Here is a 19,338-nt window from a genome sequence, read left to right on the forward strand (position 1 = left end):
CTTATCTCACCACCTGTAGTTATTTAGGTGAAAGCTCCAAAATGCTTGCCTAATATGTCTGTTTATCCAAAAGGAAGTATAGAGGGAGAGCTAGATAGATAGCATTGCATTACATTACATTATATGGCAATGCAATGCACAGTTGCTGAAGTTGAACCAAAATGAGCTTGTCATCTGGCTTCTGCAACTTTTACCATGAAAAATCCAATGAGGAGAAGAAAAGCAAAGCCAAAGAGTCCATCCCAAAATCCGACAAACAAGCAAAATGAACAAAAAGCATTGAATTCAATTCTTTCTGATTTTAGAAACTGCATTAAAGAAGGGGTGCACCGGTCCTGGAGATACTGCAATACCAGGTCAATGCGTGGAGTGGACAGAGCAAGCTCTTTTTCCATCTCCCTGTTCTAAAAATCCATTTAATATATGGTCCCCAGATAGGGGACGTATCAGATATTAAACTGATAAAAACAGATACTACACTTGATCTTAGCCAAAAGGCCGAGAAGCGATAACCAGAATTGGTTTCCGACTACGGTGCCACCCAAGGATTCTGAAAAGTCCATTTGTGGAGATGGCCACCTGGACTCCCGTTAAGAAGACATGCTGTCAACCTCTAGATCCCTCACATGCCTGCACTTTTCGGCTTGCTGCTGCTGCAATCCACGCGTTTTAGATCTGCATAACTCCACCTCTTTTAGCACAGTACCCTCAACCCCCGGCTGTTCCCACCCGCCTCAACTCCGTTGGAAGGGAGGAGAACCAATTAAGGCGGGCGGGGGGGGTGGAACGAGCAGCTGTCTACCCTTAGCAGGAGGGTTGCTGATTAATTACCTCTCCTGCTGCTGCTGCTGCTGGCTGTCCAGCAGCAGACTGAAGGTGGCTGCTGCTGTGCGCAGGTATATAAAGGCTCAGAGCCTATTATGACACGCGCAGCCAGCGTTCCATTGCCACATTCCGTCTACTGCAGGCGGGATACCTGGATGGCTGAATGTCACTGAGAAGCTCACAGAGACCGCCATAAGCAACAGTTTAAAAGAATGCCACAGACTAATCAACCAAACTTTTTGGGTTGGTTTCTCTTTTATAGTCTGCAGGCATTAAATGAAAGAAGTCAGTGTTCCAGCAGAGGGAGACAACGTTTCAGAAAAGGCATTGTAGCAAACCAAAAAAGAAATTTTAAGCGCAGCAGAGTAACCAGCTCACATACCTGTTAGCTCAGGTGAGTTTAAAAGGCTGCTGTTGATAACAAGGGCATTTGCTAAATAGATGGTGTGTGTGCAACAATTTACTGAAAGGTCAATTATATTGTGCAGCTTATCTCACCACCTGTAGTTATTTAGGTGAAAGCTCCAAAATGCTTGCCTAATATGTCTGTTTATCCAAAAGGAAGTATAGAGGGAGAGCTAGATAGATAGCATTGCATTACATTACATTACATGGCAATGCAATGCACAGTTGCTGAAGTTGAACCAAAATGAGCTTGTCATCTGGCTTCTGCAACTTTTAACATGAAAAATCCAATGAGGAGAAGAAAAGCAAAGCCAAAGAGTCCATCCCAAAATCCGACAAACAAGCAAAATGAACAAAAAGCATTGAATTCAATTCTTTCTGATTTTAGAAACTGCATTAAAGAAGGGGTGCACCGGTCCTGGAGATACTGCAATACCAGGTCAATGCGTGGAGTGGACAGAGCAAGCTCTTTTTCCATCTCCCTGTTCTAAAAATCCATTTAATATATGGTCCCCAGATAGGGGACGTATCAGATATTAAACTGATAAGAACAGATACTACACTTGATCTTAGCCAAAAGGCCGAGAAGCGATAACCAGAATTGGTTTCCGACTACGGTGCCACCCAAGGATTCTGAAAAGTCCATTTGTGGAGATGGCCACCTGGACTCCCGTTAAGAAGACATGCTGTCAACCTCTAGATCCCTCACATGCCTGCACTTTTCGGCTTGCTGCTGCTGCAATCCACGCGTTTTAGATCTGCATAACTCCACCTCTTTTAGCACAGTACCCTCAACCCCCGGCTGTTCCCACCCGCCTCAACACCGTTGGAAGGGAGGAGAACCAATTAAGGCGGGGGGGGGGTGGAACGAGCAGCTGTCTACCCTTAGCAGGAGGGTTGCTGATTAATTACCTCTCCTGCTGCTGCTGCTGCTGGCTGTCCAGCAGCAGACTGAAGGTGGCTGCTGCTGTGCGCAGGTATATAAAGGCTCAGAGCCTATTATGACACGCGCAGCCAGCGTTCCATTGCCACATTCCGTCTACTGCAGGCGGGATACCTGGATGGCTGAATGTCACTGAGAAGCTCACAGAGACCGCCATAAGCAACAGTTTAAAAGAATGCCACAGACTAATCAACCAAACTTTTTGGGTTGGTTTCTCTTTTATAGTCTGCAGGCATTAAATGAAAGAAGTCAGTGTTCCAGCAGAGGGAGACAACGTTTCAGAAAAGGCATTGTAGCAAACCAAAAAAGAAATTTTAAGCGCAGCAGAGTAACCAGCTCACATACCTGTTAGCTCAGGTGAGTTTAAAAGGCTGCTGTTGATAACAAGGGCATTTGCTAAATAGATGGTGTGTGTGCAACAATATACTGAAAGGTCAATTATATTGTGCAGCTTATCTCACCACCTGTAGTTATTTAGGTGAAAGCTCCAAAATGCTTGCCTAATATGTCTGTTTATCCAAAAGGAAGTATAGAGGGAGAGCTAGATAGATAGCATTGCATTACATTACATTACATGGCAATGCAATGCACAGTTGCTGAAGTTGAACCAAAATGAGCTTGTCATCTGGCTTCTGCAACTTTTAACATGAAAAATCCAATGAGGAGAAGAAAAGCAAAGCCAAAGAGTCCATCCCAAAATCCGACAAACAAGCAAAATGAACAAAAAGCATTGAATTCAATTCTTTCTGATTTTAGAAACTGCATTAAAGAAGGGGTGCACCGGTCCTGGAGATACTGCAATACCAGGTCAATGCGTGGAGTGGACAGAGCAAGCTCTTTTTCCATCTCCCTGTTCTAAAAATCCATTTAATATATGGTCCCCAGATAGGGAACGTATCAGATATTAAACTGATAAGAACAGATACTACACTTGATCTTAGCCAAAAGGCCGAGAAGCGATAACCAGAATTGGTTTCCGACTACGGTGCCACCCAAGGATTCTGAAAAGTCCATTTGTGGAGATGGCCACCTGGACTCCCGTTAAGAAGACATGCTGTCAACCTCTAGATCCCTCACATGCCTGCACTTTTCGGCTTGCTGCTGCTGCAATCCACGCGTTTTAGATCTGCATAACTCCACCTCTTTTAGCACAGTACCCTCAACCCCCGGCTGTTCCCACCCGCCTCAACACCGTTGGAAGGGAGGAGAACCAATTAAGGCGGGGGGGGGGTGGAACGAGCAGCTGTCTACCCTTAGCAGGAGGGTTGCTGATTAATTACCTCTCCTGCTGCTGCTGCTGCTGGCTGTCCAGCAGCAGACTGAAGGTGGCTGCTGCTGTGCACAGGTATATAAAGGCTCAGAGCCTATTATGACACGCGCAGCCAGCGTTCCATTGCCACATTCCGTCTACTGCAGGCGGGATACCTGGATGGCTGAATGTCACTGAGAAGCTCACAGAGACCGCCATAAGCAACAGTTTAAAAGAATGCCACAGACTAATCAACCAAACTTTTTGGGTTGGTTTCTCTTTTATAGTCTGCAGGCATTAAATGAAGGAAGTCAGTGTTCCAGCAGAGGGAGACAACGTTTCAGAAAAGGCATTGTAGCAAACCAAAAAAGAAATTTTAAGCGCAGCAGAGTAACCAGCTCACATACCTGTTAGCTCAGGTGAGTTTAAAAGGCTGCTGTTGATAACAAGGGCATTTGCTAAATAGATGGTGTGTGTGCAACAATATACTGAAAGGTCAATTATATTGTGCAGCTTATCTCACCACCTGTAGTTATTTAGGTGAAAGCTCCAAAATGCTTGCCTAATATGTCTGTTTATCCAAAAGGAAGTATAGAGGGAGAGCTAGATAGATAGCATTGCATTACATTACATTACATGGCAATGCAATGCACAGTTGCTGAAGTTGAACCAAAATGAGCTTGTCATCTGGCTTCTGCAACTTTTAACATGAAAAATCCAATGAGGAGAAGAAAAGCAAAGCCAAAGAGTCCATCCCAAAATCCGACAAACAAGCAAAATGAACAAAAAGCATTGAATTCAATTCTTTCTGATTTTAGAAACTGCATTAAAGAAGGGGTGCACCGGTCCTGGAGATACTGCAATACCAGGTCAATGCGTGGAGTGGACAGAGCAAGCTCTTTTTCCATCTCCCTGTTCTAAAAATCCATTTAATATATGATCCCCAGATAGGGGACGTATCAGATATTAAACTGATAAGAACAGATACTACACTTGATCTTAGCCAAAAGGCCGAGAAGCGATAACCAGAATTGGTTTCCGACTACGGTGCCACCCAAGGATTCTGAAAAGTCCATTTGTGGAGATGGCCACCTGGACTCCCGTTAAGAAGACATGCTGTCAACCTCTAGATCCCTCACATGCCTGCACTTTTCGGCTTGCTGCTGCTGCAATCCACGCGTTTTAGATCTGCATAACTCCACCTCTTTTAGCACAGTACCCTCAACCCCCGGCTGTTCCCACCCGCCTCAACACCGTTGGAAGGGAGGAGAACCAATTAAGGCGGGGGGGGGGGGGGTGGAACGAGCAGCTGTCTACCCTTAGCAGGAGGGTTGCTGATTAATTACCTCTCCTGCTGCTGCTGCTGCTGGCTGTCCAGCAGCAGACTGAAGGTGGCTGCTGCTGTGCGCAGGTATATAAAGGCTCAGAGCCTATTATGACACGCGCAGCCAGCGTTCCATTGCCACATTCCGTCTACTGCAGGCGGGATACCTGGATGGCTGAATGTCACTGAGAAGCTCACAGAGACCGCCATAAGCAACAGTTTAAAAGAATGCCACAGACTAATCAACCAAACTTTTTGGGTTGGTTTCTCTTTTATAGTCTGCAGGCATTAAATGAAAGAAGTCAGTGTTCCAGCAGAGGGAGACAACGTTTCAGAAAAGGCATTGTAGCAAACCAAAAAAGAAATTTTAAGCGCAGCAGAGTAACCAGCTCACATACCTGTTAGCTCAGGTGAGTTTAAAAGGCTGCTGTTGATAACAAGGGCATTTGCTAAATAGATGGTGTGTGTGCAACAATATACTGAAAGGTCAATTATATTGTGCAGCTTATCTCACCACCTGTAGTTATTTAGGTGAAAGCTCCAAAATGCTTGCCTAATATGTCTGTTTATCCAAAAGGAAGTATAGAGGGAGAGCTAGATAGATAGCATTGCATTACATTACATTACATGGCAATGCAATGCACAGTTGCTGAAGTTGAACCAAAATGAGCTTGTCATCTGGCTTCTGCAACTTTTAACATGAAAAATCCAATGAGGAGAAGAAAAGCAAAGCCAAAGAGTCCATCCCAAAATCCGACAAACAAGCAAAATGAACAAAAAGCATTGAATTCAATTCTTTCTGATTTTAGAAACTGCATTAAAGAAGGGGTGCACCGGTCCTGGAGATACTGCAATACCAGGTCAATGCGTGGAGTGGACAGAGCAAGCTCTTTTTCCATCTCCCTGTTCTAAAAATCCATTTAATATATGGTCCCCAGATAGGGGACGTATCAGATATTAAACTGATAAGAACAGATACTACACTTGATCTTAGCCAAAAGGCCGAGAAGCGATAACCAGAATTGGTTTCCGACTACGGTGCCACCCAAGGATTCTGAAAAGTCCATTTGTGGAGATGGCCACCTGGACTCCCGTTAAGAAGACATGCTGTCAACCTCTAGATCCCTCACATGCCTGCACTTTTCGGCTTGCTGCTGCTGCAATCCACGCGTTTTAGATCTGCATAACTCCACCTCTTTTAGCACAGTACCCTCAACCCCCGGCTGTTCCCACCCGCCTCAACACCGTTGGAAGGGAGGAGAACCAATTAAGGCGGGGGGGGGGTGGAACGAGCAGCTGTCTACCCTTAGCAGGAGGGTTGCTGATTAATTACCTCTCCTGCTGCTGCTGCTGCTGGCTGTCCAGCAGCAGACTGAAGGTGGCTGCTGCTGTGCGCAGGTATATAAAGGCTCAGAGCCTATTATGACACACGCAGCCAGCGTTCCATTGCCACATTCCGTCTACTGCAGGCGGGATACCTGGATGGCTGAATGTCACTGAGAAGCTCACAGAGACCGCCATAAGCAACAGTTTAAAAGAATGCCACAGACTAATCAACCAAACTTTTTGGGTTGGTTTCTCTTTTATAGTCTGCAGGCATTAAATGAAAGAAGTCAGTGTTCCAGCAGAGGGAGACAACGTTTCAGAAAAGGCATTGTAGCAAACCAAAAAAGAAATTTTAAGCGCAGCAGAGTAACCAGCTCACATACCTGTTAGCTCAGGTGAGTTTAAAAGGCTGCTGTTGATAACAAGGGCATTTGCTAAATAGATGGTGTGTGTGCAACAATATACTGAAAGGTCAATTATATTGTGCAGCTTATCTCACCACCTGTAGTTATTTAGGTGAAAGCTCCAAAATGCTTGCCTAATATGTCTGTTTATCCAAAAGGAAGTATAGAGGGAGAGCTAGATAGATAGCATTGCATTACATTACATTACATGGCAATGCAATGCACAGTTGCTGAAGTTGAACCAAAATGAGCTTGTCATCTGGCTTCTGCAACTTTTAACATGAAAAATCCAATGAGGAGAAGAAAAGCAAAGCCAAAGAGTCCATCCCAAAATCCGACAAACAAGCAAAATGAACAAAAAGCATTGAATTCAATTCTTTCTGATTTTAGAAACTGCATTAAAGAAGGGGTGCACCGGTCCTGGAGATACTGCAATACCAGGTCAATGCGTGGAGTGGACAGAGCAAGCTCTTTTTCCATCTCCCTGTTCTAAAAATCCATTTAATATATGGTCCCCAGATAGGGGACGTATCAGATATTAAACTGATAAGAACAGATACTACACTTGATCTTAGCCAAAAGGCCGAGAAGCGATAACCAGAATTGGTTTCCGACTACGGTGCCACCCAAGGATTCTGAAAAGTCCATTTGTGGAGATGGCCACCTGGACTCCCGTTAAGAAGACATGCTGTCAACCTCTAGATCCCTCACATGCCTGCACTTTTCGGCTTGCTGCTGCTGCAATCCACGCGTTTTAGATCTGCATAACTCCACCTCTTTTAGCACAGTACCCTCAACCCCCGGCTGTTCCCACCCGCCTCAACACCGTTGGAAGGGAGGAGAACCAGTTAAGGCGGGGGGGGGGTGGAACGAGCAGCTGTCTACCCTTAGCAGGAGGGTTGCTGATTAATTACCTCTCCTGCTGCTGCTGCTGCTGGCTGTCCAGCAGCAGACTGAAGGTGGCTGCTGCTGTGAGCAGGTATATAAAGGCTCAGAGCCTATTATGACACGCGCAGCCAGCGTTCCATTGCCACATTCCGTCTACTGCAGGCGGGATACCTGGATGGCTGAATGTCACTGAGAAGCTCACAGAGACCGCCATAAGCAACAGTTTAAAAGAATGCCACAGACTAATCAACCAAACTTTTTGGGTTGGTTTCTCTTTTATAGTCTGCAGGCATTAAATGAAAGAAGTCAGTGTTCCAGCAGAGGGAGACAACGTTTCAGAAAAGGCATTGTAGCAAACCAAAAAAGAAATTTTAAGTGCAGCAGAGTAACCAGCTCACATACCTGTTAGCTCAGGTGAGTTTAAAAGGCTGCTGTTGATAACAAGGGCATTTGCTAAATAGATGGTGTGTGTGCAACAATATACTGAAAGGTCAATTATATTGTGCAGCTTATCTCACCACCTGTAGTTATTTAGGTGAAAGCTCCAAAATGCTTGCCTAATATGTCTGTTTATCCAAAAGGAAGTATAGAGGGAGAGCTAGATAGATAGCATTGCATTACATTACATTACATGGCAATGCAATGCACAGTTGCTGAAGTTGAACCAAAATGAGCTTGTCATCTGGCTTCTGCAACTTTTAACATGAAAAATCCAATGAGGAGAAGAAAAGCAAAGCCAAAGAGTCCATCCCAAAATCCGACAAACAAGCAAAATGAACAAAAAGCATTGAATTCAATTCTTTCTGATTTTAGAAACTGCATTAAAGAAGGGGTGCACCGGTCCTGGAGATACTGCAATACCAGGTCAATGCGTGGAGTGGACAGAGCAAGCTCTTTTTCCATCTGCCTGTTCTAAAAATCCATTTAATATATGGTCCCCAGATAGGGGACGTATCAGATATTAAACTGATAAGAACAGATACTACACTTGATCTTAGCCAAAAGGCCGAGAAGCGATAACCAGACTTGGTTTCCGACTACGGTGCCACCCAAGGATTCTGAAAAGTCCATTTGTGGAGATGGCCACCTGGACTCCCGTTAAGAAGACATGCTGTCAACCTCTAGATCCCTCACATGCCTGCACTTTTCGGCTTGCTGCTGCTGCAATCCACGCGTTTTAGATCTGCATAACTCCACCTCTTTTAGCACAGTACCCTCAACCCCCGGCTGTTCCCACCCGCCTCAACACCGTTGGAAGGGAGGAGAACCAATTAAGGCGGGGGGGGGGGTGGAACGAGCAGCTGTCTACCCTTAGCAGGAGGGTTGCTGATTAATTACCTCTCCTGCTGCTGCTGCTGCTGGCTGTCCAGCAGCAGACTGAAGGTGGCTGCTGCTGTGCGCAGGTATATAAAGGCTCAGAGCCTATTATGACACGCGCAGCCAGCGTTCCATTGCCACATTCCGTCTACTGCAGGCGGGATACCTGGATGGCTGAATGTCACTGAGAAGCTCACAGAGACCGCCATAAGCAACAGTTTAAAAGAATGCCACAGACTAATCAACCAAACTTTTTGGGTTGGTTTCTCTTTTATAGCCTGCAGGCATTAAATGAAAGAAGTCAGTGTTCCAGCAGAGGGAGACAACGTTTCAGAAAAGGCATTGTAGCAAACCAAAAAAGAAATTTTAAGTGCAGCAGAGTAACCAGCTCACATACCTGTTAGCTCAGGTGAGTTTAAAAGGCTGCTGTTGATAACAAGGGCATTTGCTAAATAGATGGTGTGTGTGCAACAATATACTGAAAGGTCAATTATATTGTGCAGCTTATCTCACCACCTGTAGTTATTTAGGTGAAAGCTCCAAAATGCTTGCCTAATATGTCTGTTTATCCAAAAGGAAGTATAGAGGGAGAGCTAGATAGATAGCATTGCATTACATTACATTACATGGCAATGCAATGCACAGTTGCTGAAGTTGAACCAAAATGAGCTTGTCATCTGGCTTCTGCAACTTTTAACATGAAAAATCCAATGAGGAGAAGAAAAGCAAAGCCAAAGAGTCCATCCCAAAATCCGACAAACAAGCAAAATGAACAAAAAGCATTGAATTCAATTCTTTCTGATTTTAGAAACTGCATTAAAGAAGGGGTGCACCGGTCCTGGAGATACTGCAATACCAGGTCAATGCGTGGAGTGGACAGAGCAAGCTCTTTTTCCATCTCCCTGTTCTAAAAATCCATTTAATATATGGTCCCCAGATAGGGGACGTATCAGATATTAAACTGATAAGAACAGATACTACACTTGATCTTAGCCAAAAGGCCGAGAAGCGATAACCAGAATTGGTTTCCGACTACGGTGCCACCCAAGGATTCTGAAAAGTCCATTTGTGGAGATGGCCACCTGGACTCCCGTTAAGAAGACATGCTGTCAACCTCTAGATCCCTCACATGCCTGCACTTTTCGGCTTGCTGCTGCTGCAATTAACGCGTTTTAGATCTGCATAACTCCACCTCTTTTAGCACAGTACCCTCAACCCCCGGCTGTTCCCACCCGCCTCAACACTGTTGGAAGGGAGGAGAACCAATTAAGGCGGGGGGGGGTGGAACGAGCAGCTGTCTACCCTTAGCAGGAGGGTTGCTGATTAATTACCTCTCCTGCTGCTGCTGCTGCTGGCTGTCCAGCAGCAGACTGAAGGTGGCTGCTGCTGTGCGCAGGTATATAAAGGCTCAGAGCCTATTATGAGACGCGCAGCCAGTGTTCCATTGCCACATTCCGTCTACTGCAGGCGGGATACCTGGATGGCTGAATGTCACTGAGAAGCTCACAGAGACCGCCATAAGCAACAGTTTAAAAGAATGCCACAGACTAATCAACCAAACTTTTTGGGTTGGTTTCTCTTTTATAGTCTGCAGGCATTAAATGAAAGAAGTCAGTGTTCCAGCAGAGGGAGACAACGTTTCAGAAAAGGCATTGTAGCAAACCAAAAAAGAAATTTTAAGCGCAGCAGAGTAACCAGCTCACATACCTGTTAGCTCAGGTGAGTTTAAAAGGCTGCTGTTGATAACAAGGGCATTTGCTAAATAGATGGTGTGTGTGCAACAATATACTGAAAGGTCAATTATATTGTGCAGCTTATCTCACCACCTGTAGTTATTTAGGTGAAAGCTCCAAAATGCTTGCCTAATATGTCTGTTTATCCAAAAGGAAGTATAGAGGGAGAGCTAGATAGATAGCATTGCATTACATTACATTACATGGCAATGCAATGCACAGTTGCTGAAGTTGAACCAAAATGAGCTTGTCATCTGGCTTCTGCAACTTTTAACATGAAAAATCCAAAGAGGAGAAGAAAAGCAAAGCCAAAGAGTCCATCCCAAAATCCGACAAACAAGCAAAATGAACAAAAAGCATTGAATTCAATTCTTTCTGATTTTAGAAACTGCATTAAAGAAGGGGTGCACCGGTCCTGGAGATACTGCAATACCAGGTCAATGCGTGGAGTGGACAGAGCAAGCTCTTTTTCCATCTCCCTGTTCTAAAAATCCATTTAATATATGGTCCCCAGATAGGGGACGTATCAGATATTAAACTGATAAGAACAGATACTACACTTGATCTTAGCCAAAAGGCCGAGAAGCGATAACCAGAATTGGTTTCCGACTACGGTGCCACCCAAGGATTCTGAAAAGTCCATTTGTGGAGATGGCCACATGGACTCCCGTTAAGAAGACATGCTGTCAACCTCTAGATCCCTCACATGCCTGCACTTTTCGGCTTGCTGCTGCTGCAATCCACGCGTTTTAGATCTGCATAACTCCACCTCTTTTAGCACAGTACCCTCAACCCCCGGCTGTTCCCACCCGTCTCAACACCGTTGGAAGGGAGGAGAACCAATTAAGGCGGGGGGGGTGGAACGAGCAGCTGTCTACCCTTAGCAGGAGGGTTGCTGATTAATTACCTCTCCTGCTGCTGCTGCTGCTGGCTGTCCAGCAGCAGACTGAAGGTGGCTGCTGCTGTGCGCAGGTATATAAAGGCTCAGAGCCTATTATGACACGCGCAGCCAGCGTTCCATTGCCACATTCCGTCTACTGCAGGCGGGATACCTGGATGGCTGAATGTCACTGAGAAGCTAACAGAGACCGCCATAAGCAACAGTTTAAAAGAATGCCACAGACTAATCAACCAAACTTTTTGGGTTGGTTTCTCTTTTATAGTCTGCAGGCATTAAATGAAAGAAGTCAGTGTTCCAGCAGAGGGAGACAACGTTTCAGAAAAGGCATTGTAGCAAACCAAAAAAGAAATTTTAAGCGCAGCAGAGTAACCAGCTCACATACCTGTTAGCTCAGGTGAGTTTAAAAGGCTGCTGTTGATAACAAGGGCATTTGCTAAATAGATGGTGTGTGTGCAACAATATACTGAAAGGTCAATTATATTGTGCAGCTTATCTCACCACCTGTAGTTATTTAGGTGAAAGCTCCAAAATGCTTGCCTAATATGTCTGTTTATCCAAAAGGAAGTATAGAGGGAGAGCTAGATAGATAGCATTGCATTACATTACATTACATGGCAATGCAATGCACAGTTGCTGAAGTTGAACCAAAATGAGCTTGTCATCTGGCTTCTGCAACTTTTAACATGAAAAATCCAATGAGGAGAAGAAAAGCAAAGCCAAAGAGTCCATCCCAAAATCCGACAAACAAGCAAAATGAACAAAAAGCATTGAATTCAATTCTTTCTGATTTTAGAAACTGCATTAAAGAAGGGGTGCACCGGTCCTGGAGATACTGCAATACCAGGTCAATGCGTGGAGTGGACAGAGCAAGCTCTTTTTCCATCTCCCTGTTCTAAAAATCCATTTAATATATGGTCCCCAGATAGGGGACGTATCAGATATTAAACTGATAAGAACAGATACTACACTTGATCTTAGCCAAAAGGCCGAGAAGCGATAACCAGAATTGGTTTCCGACTACGGTGCCACCCAAGGATTCTGAAAAGTCCATTTGTGGAGATGGCCACCTGGACTCCCGTTAAGAAGACATGCTGTCAACCTCTAGATCCCTCACATGCCTGCACTTTTCGGCTTGCTGCTGCTGCAATCCACGCGTTTTAGATCTGCATAACTCCACCTCTTTTAGCACAGTACCCTCAACCCCCGGCTGTTCCCACCCGCCTCAACACCGTTGGAAGGGAGGAGAACCAATTAAGGCGGGGGGGGGGTGGAACGAGCAGCTGTCTACCCTTAGCAGGAGGGTTGCTGATTAATTACCTCTCCTGCTGCTGCTGCTGCTGGCTGTCCAGCAGCAGACTGAAGGTGGCTGCTGCTGTGCGCAGGTATATAAAGGCTCAGAGCCTATTATGACACGCGCAGCCAGCGTTCCATTGCCACATTCCGTCTACTGCAGGCGGGATACCTGGATGGCTGAATGTCACTGAGAAGCTCACAGAGACCGCCATAAGCAACAGTTTAAAAGAATGCCACAGACTAATCAACCAAACTTTTTGGGTTGGTTTCTCTTTTATAGTCTGCAGGCATTAAATGAAAGAAGTCAGTGTTCCAGCAGAGGGAGACAACGTTTCAGAAAAGGCATTGTAGCAAACCAAAAAAGAAATTTTAAGCGCAGCAGAGTAACCAGCTCACATACCTGTTAGCTCAGGTGAGTTTAAAAGGCTGCTGTTGATAACAAGGGCATTTGCTAAATAGATGGTGTGTGTGCAACAATATACTGAAAGGTCAATTATATTGTGCAGCTTATCTCACCACCTGTAGTTATTTAGGTGAAAGCTCCAAAATGCTTGCCTAATATGTCTGTTTATCCAAAAGGAAGTATAGAGGGAGAGCTAGATAGATAGCATTGCATTACATTACATTACATGGCAATGCAATGCACAGTTGCTGAAGTTGAACCAAAATGAGCTTGTCATCTGGCTTCTGCAACTTTTAACATGAAAAATCCAATGAGGAGAAGAAAAGCAAAGCCAAAGAGTCCATCCCAAAATCCGACAAACAAGCAAAATGAACAAAAAGCATTGAATTTAATTCTTTCTGATTTTAGAAACTGCATTAAAGAAGGGGTGCACCGGTCCTGGAGATACTGCAATACCAGGTCAATGCGTGGAGTGGACAGAGCAAGCTCTTTTTCCATCTCCCTGTTCTAAAAATCCATTTAATATATGGTCCCCAGATAGGGGACGTATCAGATATTAAACTGATAAGAACAGATACTACACTTGATCTTAGCCAAAAGGCCGAGAAGCGATAACCAGAATTGGTTTCCGACTACGGTGCCACCCAAGGATTCTGAAAAGTCCATTTGTGGAGATGGCCACCTGGACTCCCGTTAAGAAGACATGCTGTCAACCTCTAGATCCCTCACATGCCTGCACTTTTCGGCTTGCTGCTGCTGCAATCCACGCGTTTTAGATCTGCATAACTCCACCTCTTTTAGCACAGTACCCTCAACCCCCGGCTGTTACCACCCGCCTCAACACCGTTGGAAGGGAGGAGAACCAATTAAGGCGGGGGGGGGGTGGAACGAGCAGCTGTCTACCCTTAGCAGGAGGGTTGCTGATTAATTACCTCTCCTGCTGCTGCTGCTGCTGGCTGTCCAGCAGCAGACTGAAGGTGGCTGCTGCTGTGCGCAGGTATATAAAGGCTCAGAGCCTATTATGACATGCGCAGCCAGCGTTCCATTGCCACATTCCGTCTACTGCAGGCGGGATACCTGGATGGCTGAATGTCACTGAGAAGCTCACAGAGACCGCCATAAGCAACAGTTTAAAAGAATGCCACAGACAAATCAACCAAACTTTTTGGGTTGGTTTCTCTTTTATAGTCTGCAGGCATTAAATGAAAGAAGTCAGTGTTCCAGCAGAGGGAGACAACGTTTCAGAAAAGGCATTGTAGCAAACCAAAAAAGAAATTTTAAGCGCAGCAGAGTAACCAGCTCACATACCTGTTAGCTCAGGTGAGTTTAAAAGGCTGCTGTTGATAACAAGGGCATTTGCTAAATAGATGGTGTGTGTGCAACAATATACTGAAAGGTCAATTATATTGTGCAGCTTATCTCACCACCTGTAGTTATTTAGGTGAAAGCTCCAAAATGCTTGCCTAATATGTCTGTTTATCCAAAAGGAAGTATAGAGGGAGAGCTAGATAGATAGCATTGCATTACATTACATTACATGGCAATGCAATGCACAGTTGCTGAAGTTGAACCAAAATGAGCTTGTCATCTGGCTTCTGCAACTTTTAACATGAAAAATCCAATGAGGAGAAGAAAAGCAAAGCCAAAGAGTCCATCCCAAAATCCGACAAACAAGCAAAATGAACAAAAAGCATTGAATTCAATTCTTTCTGATTTTAGAAACTGCATTAAAGAAGGGGTGCACCGGTCCTGGAGATACTGCAATACCAGGTCAATGCGTGGAGTGGACAGAGCAAGCTCTTTTTCCATCTCCCTGTTCTAAAAATCCATTTAATATATGGTCCCCAGATAGGGGACGTATCAGATATTAAACTGATAAGAACAGATACTACACTTGATCTTAGCCAAAAGGCCGAGAAGCGATAACCAGAATTGGTTTCCGACTACGGTGCCACCCAAGGATTCTGAAAAGTCCATTTGTGGAGATGGCCACCTGGACTCCCGTTAAGAAGACATGCTGTCAACCTCTAGATCCCTCACATGCCTGCACTTTTCGGCTTGCTGCTGCTGCAATCCACGCGTTTTAGATCTGCATAACTCCACCTCTTTTAGCACAGTACCCTCAACCCCCGGCTGTTCCCACCCGCCTCAACACCGTTGGAAGGGAGGAGAACCAATTAAGGCAGGGGGGGGGTGGAACGAGCAGCTGTCTACCCTTAGCAGGAGGGTTGCTGATTAATTACCTCTCCTGCTGCTGCTGCTGCTGGCTGTCCAGCAGCAGACTGAAGGTGGCTGCTGCTGTGCGCAGGTATATAAAGGCTCAGAGCCTATTATGACACGCGCAGCCAGCGTTCCATTGCCACATTCCGTCTACTGCAGGCGGGATACCTGGATGGCTGAATGTCACTGAGAAGCTCACAGAGACCGCCATAAGCAACAGTTTAAAAGAATGCCACAGACTAATCAACCAAACTTTTTGGGTTGGTTTCTCTTTTATAGTCTGCAGGCATTAAATGAAAGAAGTCAGTGTTCCAGCAGAGGGAGACAACGTTTCAGAAAAGGCATTGTAGCAAACCAAAAAAGAAATTTTAAGCGCAGCAGAGTAACCAGCTCACATACCTGTTAGCTCAGGTGAGTTTAAAAGGCTGCTGTTGATAACAAGGGCATTTGCTAAATAGATGGTGTGTGTGCAACAATATACTGAAAGGTCAATTATATTGTGCAGCTTATCTCACCACCTGTAGTTATTTAGGTGAAAGCTCCAAAATGCTTGCCTAATATGTCTGTTTATCCAAAAGGAAGTATAGAGGGAGAGCTAGATAGATAGCATTGCATTACATTACATTACATGGCAATGCAATGCACAGTTGCTGAAGTTGAACCAAAATGAGCTTGTCATCTGGCTTCTGCAACTTTTAACATGAAAAATCCAATGAGGAGAAGAAAAGCAAAGCCAAAGAGTCCATCCCAAAATCCGACAAACAAGCAAAATGAACAAAAAGCATTGAATTCAATTCTTTCTGATTTTAGAAACTGCATTAAAGAAGGGGTGCACCGGTCCTGGAGATACTGCAATACCAGGTCAATGCGTGGAGTGGACAGAGCAAGCTCTTTTTCCATCTCCCTGTTCTAAAAATCCATTTAATATATGGTCCCCAGATAGGGGACGTATCAGATATTAAACTGATAAGAACAGATACTACACTTGATCTTAGCCAAAAGGCCGAGAAGCGATAACCAGAATTGGTTTCCGACTACGGTGCCACCCAAGGATTCTGAAAAGTCCATTTGTGGAGATGGCCACCTGGACTCCCGTTAAGAAGACATGCTGTCAACCTCTAGATCCCTCACATGCCTGCACTTTTCGGCTTGCTGCTGCTGCAATCCACGCGTTTTAGATCTGCATAACTCCACCTCTTTTAGCACAGTACCCTCAACCCCCGGCTGTTCCCACCCGCCTCAACACCGTTGGAAGGGAGGAGAACCAATTAAGGCGGGGGGGGGGTGGAACGAGCAGCTGTCTACCCTTAGCAGGAGGGTTGCTGATTAATTACCTCTCCTGCTGCTGCTGCTGCTGGCTGTCCAGCAGCAGACTGAAGGTGGCTGCTGCTGTGCGCAGGTATATAAAGGCTCAGAGCCTATTATGACACGCGCAGCCAGCGTTCCATTGCCACATTCCGTCTACTGCAGGCGGGATACCTGGATGGCTGAATGTCACTGAGAAGCTCACAGAGACCGCCATAAGCAACAGTTTAAAAGAATGCCACAGACTAATCAACCAAACTTTTTGGGTTGGTTTCTCTTTTATAGTCTGCAGGCATTAAATGAAAGAAGTCAGTGTTCCAGCAGAGGGAGACAACGTTTCAGAAAAGGCATTGTAGCAAACCAAAAAAGAAATTTTAAGCGCAGCAGAGTAACCAGCTCACATACCTGTTAGCTCAGGTGAGTTTAAAAGGCTGCTGTTGATAACAAGGGCATTTGCTAAATAGATGGTGTGTGTGCAACAATATACTGAAAGGTCAATTATATTGTGCAGCTTATCTCACCACCTGTAGTTATTTAGGTGAAAGCTCCAAAATGCTTGCCTAATATGTCTGTTTATCCAAAAGGAAGTATAGAGGGAGAGCTAGATAGATAGCATTGCATTACATTACATTACATGGCAATGCAATGCACAGTTGCTGAAGTTGAACCAAAATGAGCTTGTCATCTGGCTTCTGCAACTTTTAACATGAAAAATCCAATGAGGAGAAGAAAAGCAAAGCCAAAGAGTCCATCCCAAAATCCGACAAACAAGCAAAATGAACAAAAAGCATTGAATTCAATTCTTTCTGATTTTAGAAACTGCATTAAAGAAGGGGTGCACCGGTCCTGGAGATACTGCAATACCAGGTCAATGCGTGGAGTGGACAGAGCAAGCTCTTTTTCCATCTCCCTGTTCTAAAAATCCATTTAATATATGGTCCCCAGATAGGGGACGTATCAGATATTAAACTGATAAGAACAGATACTACACTTGATCTTAGCCAAAAGGCCGAGAAGCGATAACCAGAATTGGTTTCCGACTACGGTGCCACCCAAGGATTCTGAAAAGTCCATTTGTGGAGATGGCCACCTGGACTCCCGTTAAGAAGACATGCTGTCAACCTCTAGATCCCTCACATGCCTGCACTTTTCGGCTTGCTGCTGCTGCAATCCACGCGTTTTAGATCTGCATAACTCCACCTCTTTTAGCACAGTACCCTCAACCCCCGGCTGTTACCACCCGCCTCAACACCGTTGGAAGGGAGGAGAACCAATTAAGGCGGGGGGGGGGTGGAACGAGCAGCTGTCTACCCTTAGCAGGAGGGTTGCTGATTAATTACCTCTCCTGCTGCTGCTGCTGCTGGCTGTCCAGCAGCAGACTGAAGGTGGCTGCTGCTGTGCGCAGGTATATAAAGGCTCAGAGCCTATTATGACATGCGCAGCCAGCGTTCCATTGCCACATTCCGTCTACTGCAGGCGGGATACCTGGATGGCTGAATGTCACTGAGAAGCTCACAGAGACCGCCATAAGCAACAGTTTAAAAGAATGCCACAGACAAATCAACCAAACTTTTTGGGTTGGTTTCTCTTTTATAGTCTGCAGGCATTAAATGAAAGAAGTCAGTGTTCCAGCAGAGGGAGACAACGTTTCAGAAAAGGCATTGTAGCAAACCAAAAAAGAAATTTTAAGCGCAGCAGAGTAACCAGCTCACATACCTGTTAGCTCAGGTGAGTTTAAAAGGCTGCTGTTGATAACAAGGGCATTTGCTAAATAGATGGTGTGTGTGCAACAATATACTGAAAGGTCAATTATATTGTGCAGCTTATCTCACCACCTGTAGTTATTTAGGTGAAAGCTCCAAAATGCTTGCCTAATATGTCTGTTTATCCAAAAGGAAGTATAGAGGGAGAGCTAGATAGATAGCATTGCATTACATTACATTACATGGCAATGCAATGCACAGTTGCTGAAGTTGAACCAAAATGAGCTTGTCATCTGGCTTCTGCAACTTTTAACATGAAAAATCCAATGAGGAGAAGAAAAGCAAAGCCAAAGAGTCCATCCCAAAATCCGACAAACAAGCAAAATGAACAAAAAGCATTGAATTCAATTCTTTCTGATTTTAGAAACTGCATTAAAGAAGGGGTGCACCGGTCCTGGAGATACTGCAATACCAGGTCAATGCGTGGAGTGGACAGAGCAAGCTCTTTTTCCATCTCCCTGTTCTAAAAATCCATTTAATATATGGTCCCCAGATAGGGGACGTATCAGATATTAAACTGATAAGAACAGATACTACACTTGATCTTAGCCAAAAGGCCGAGAAGCGATAACCAGAATTGGTTTCCGACTACGGTGCCACCCAAGGATTCTGAAAAGTCCATTTGTGGAGATGGCCACCTGGACTCCCGTTAAGAAGACATGCTGTCAACCTCTAGATCCCTCACATGCCTGCACTTTTCGGCTTGCTGCTGCTGCAATCCACGCGTTTTAGATCTGCATAACTCCACCTCTTTTAGCACAGTACCCTCAACCCCCGGCTGTTCCCACCCGCCTCAACACCGTTGGAAGGGAGGAGAACCAATTAAGGCGGGGGGGGGGTGGAACGAGCAGCTGTCTACCCTTAGCAGGAGGGTTGCTGATTAATTACCTCTCCTGCTGCTGCTGCTGCTGGCTGTCCAGCAGCAGACTGAAGGTGGCTGCTGCTGTGCGCAGGTATATAAAGGCTCAGAGCCTATTATGACACGCGCAGCCAGCGTTCCATTGCCACATTCCGTCTACTGCAGGCGGGATACCTGGAT

At 45.2% G+C, this 19,338-nt stretch overlaps 15 non-coding genes across 15 annotated transcripts; all 15 read right to left on the reverse strand.

Moving 5' to 3' along the window:
- Positions 1–319: 319 nt before the first annotated feature.
- Positions 320–510, reverse strand: LOC141184887 (U2 spliceosomal RNA). The gene has a single exon (XR_012259600.1). It is a non-coding gene; the product is annotated as a U2 spliceosomal RNA (small nuclear RNA).
- Positions 511–1,632: 1,122 nt separating this feature from the next.
- LOC141190656 (U2 spliceosomal RNA) lies at positions 1,633–1,823 on the reverse strand. The gene has a single exon (XR_012264674.1). It is a non-coding gene; the product is annotated as a U2 spliceosomal RNA (small nuclear RNA).
- Positions 1,824–2,943: 1,120 nt separating this feature from the next.
- LOC141184378 (U2 spliceosomal RNA) lies at positions 2,944–3,134 on the reverse strand. The gene has a single exon (XR_012259139.1). It is a non-coding gene; the product is annotated as a U2 spliceosomal RNA (small nuclear RNA).
- Positions 3,135–4,254: 1,120 nt separating this feature from the next.
- Positions 4,255–4,445, reverse strand: LOC141184448 (U2 spliceosomal RNA). Its single transcript, XR_012259202.1, has one exon. It is a non-coding gene; the product is annotated as a U2 spliceosomal RNA (small nuclear RNA).
- A 1,124-nt stretch (positions 4,446–5,569) lies between these two features.
- Positions 5,570–5,760, reverse strand: LOC141190657 (U2 spliceosomal RNA). The gene has a single exon (XR_012264675.1). It is a non-coding gene; the product is annotated as a U2 spliceosomal RNA (small nuclear RNA).
- A 1,120-nt stretch (positions 5,761–6,880) lies between these two features.
- Positions 6,881–7,071, reverse strand: LOC141190658 (U2 spliceosomal RNA). Its single transcript, XR_012264676.1, has one exon. It is a non-coding gene; the product is annotated as a U2 spliceosomal RNA (small nuclear RNA).
- Positions 7,072–8,191: 1,120 nt separating this feature from the next.
- LOC141185177 (U2 spliceosomal RNA) lies at positions 8,192–8,382 on the reverse strand. Its single transcript, XR_012259864.1, has one exon. It is a non-coding gene; the product is annotated as a U2 spliceosomal RNA (small nuclear RNA).
- Positions 8,383–9,503: 1,121 nt separating this feature from the next.
- LOC141190659 (U2 spliceosomal RNA) lies at positions 9,504–9,694 on the reverse strand. The gene has a single exon (XR_012264677.1). It is a non-coding gene; the product is annotated as a U2 spliceosomal RNA (small nuclear RNA).
- A 1,119-nt stretch (positions 9,695–10,813) lies between these two features.
- On the reverse strand, positions 10,814–11,004 carry LOC141190660 (U2 spliceosomal RNA). Its single transcript, XR_012264678.1, has one exon. It is a non-coding gene; the product is annotated as a U2 spliceosomal RNA (small nuclear RNA).
- A 1,118-nt stretch (positions 11,005–12,122) lies between these two features.
- LOC141190661 (U2 spliceosomal RNA) lies at positions 12,123–12,313 on the reverse strand. The gene has a single exon (XR_012264679.1). It is a non-coding gene; the product is annotated as a U2 spliceosomal RNA (small nuclear RNA).
- Positions 12,314–13,433: 1,120 nt separating this feature from the next.
- Positions 13,434–13,624, reverse strand: LOC141190663 (U2 spliceosomal RNA). The gene has a single exon (XR_012264681.1). It is a non-coding gene; the product is annotated as a U2 spliceosomal RNA (small nuclear RNA).
- Positions 13,625–14,744: 1,120 nt separating this feature from the next.
- LOC141190664 (U2 spliceosomal RNA) lies at positions 14,745–14,935 on the reverse strand. The gene has a single exon (XR_012264682.1). It is a non-coding gene; the product is annotated as a U2 spliceosomal RNA (small nuclear RNA).
- A 1,120-nt stretch (positions 14,936–16,055) lies between these two features.
- LOC141190665 (U2 spliceosomal RNA) lies at positions 16,056–16,246 on the reverse strand. The gene has a single exon (XR_012264683.1). It is a non-coding gene; the product is annotated as a U2 spliceosomal RNA (small nuclear RNA).
- A 1,120-nt stretch (positions 16,247–17,366) lies between these two features.
- Positions 17,367–17,557, reverse strand: LOC141190666 (U2 spliceosomal RNA). Its single transcript, XR_012264684.1, has one exon. It is a non-coding gene; the product is annotated as a U2 spliceosomal RNA (small nuclear RNA).
- Positions 17,558–18,677: 1,120 nt separating this feature from the next.
- Positions 18,678–18,868, reverse strand: LOC141190667 (U2 spliceosomal RNA). Its single transcript, XR_012264685.1, has one exon. It is a non-coding gene; the product is annotated as a U2 spliceosomal RNA (small nuclear RNA).
- Positions 18,869–19,338: the final 470 nt, after the last annotated feature.

This window comes from Phyllobates terribilis, unplaced genomic scaffold (assembly GCF_046119375.1).
Source record: "Phyllobates terribilis strain yellow unplaced genomic scaffold, ASM4611937v1 Scaffold_40__1_contigs__length_11209783, whole genome shotgun sequence".
NCBI classification, from domain to species: domain Eukaryota; kingdom Metazoa; phylum Chordata; class Amphibia; order Anura; family Dendrobatidae; genus Phyllobates; species Phyllobates terribilis.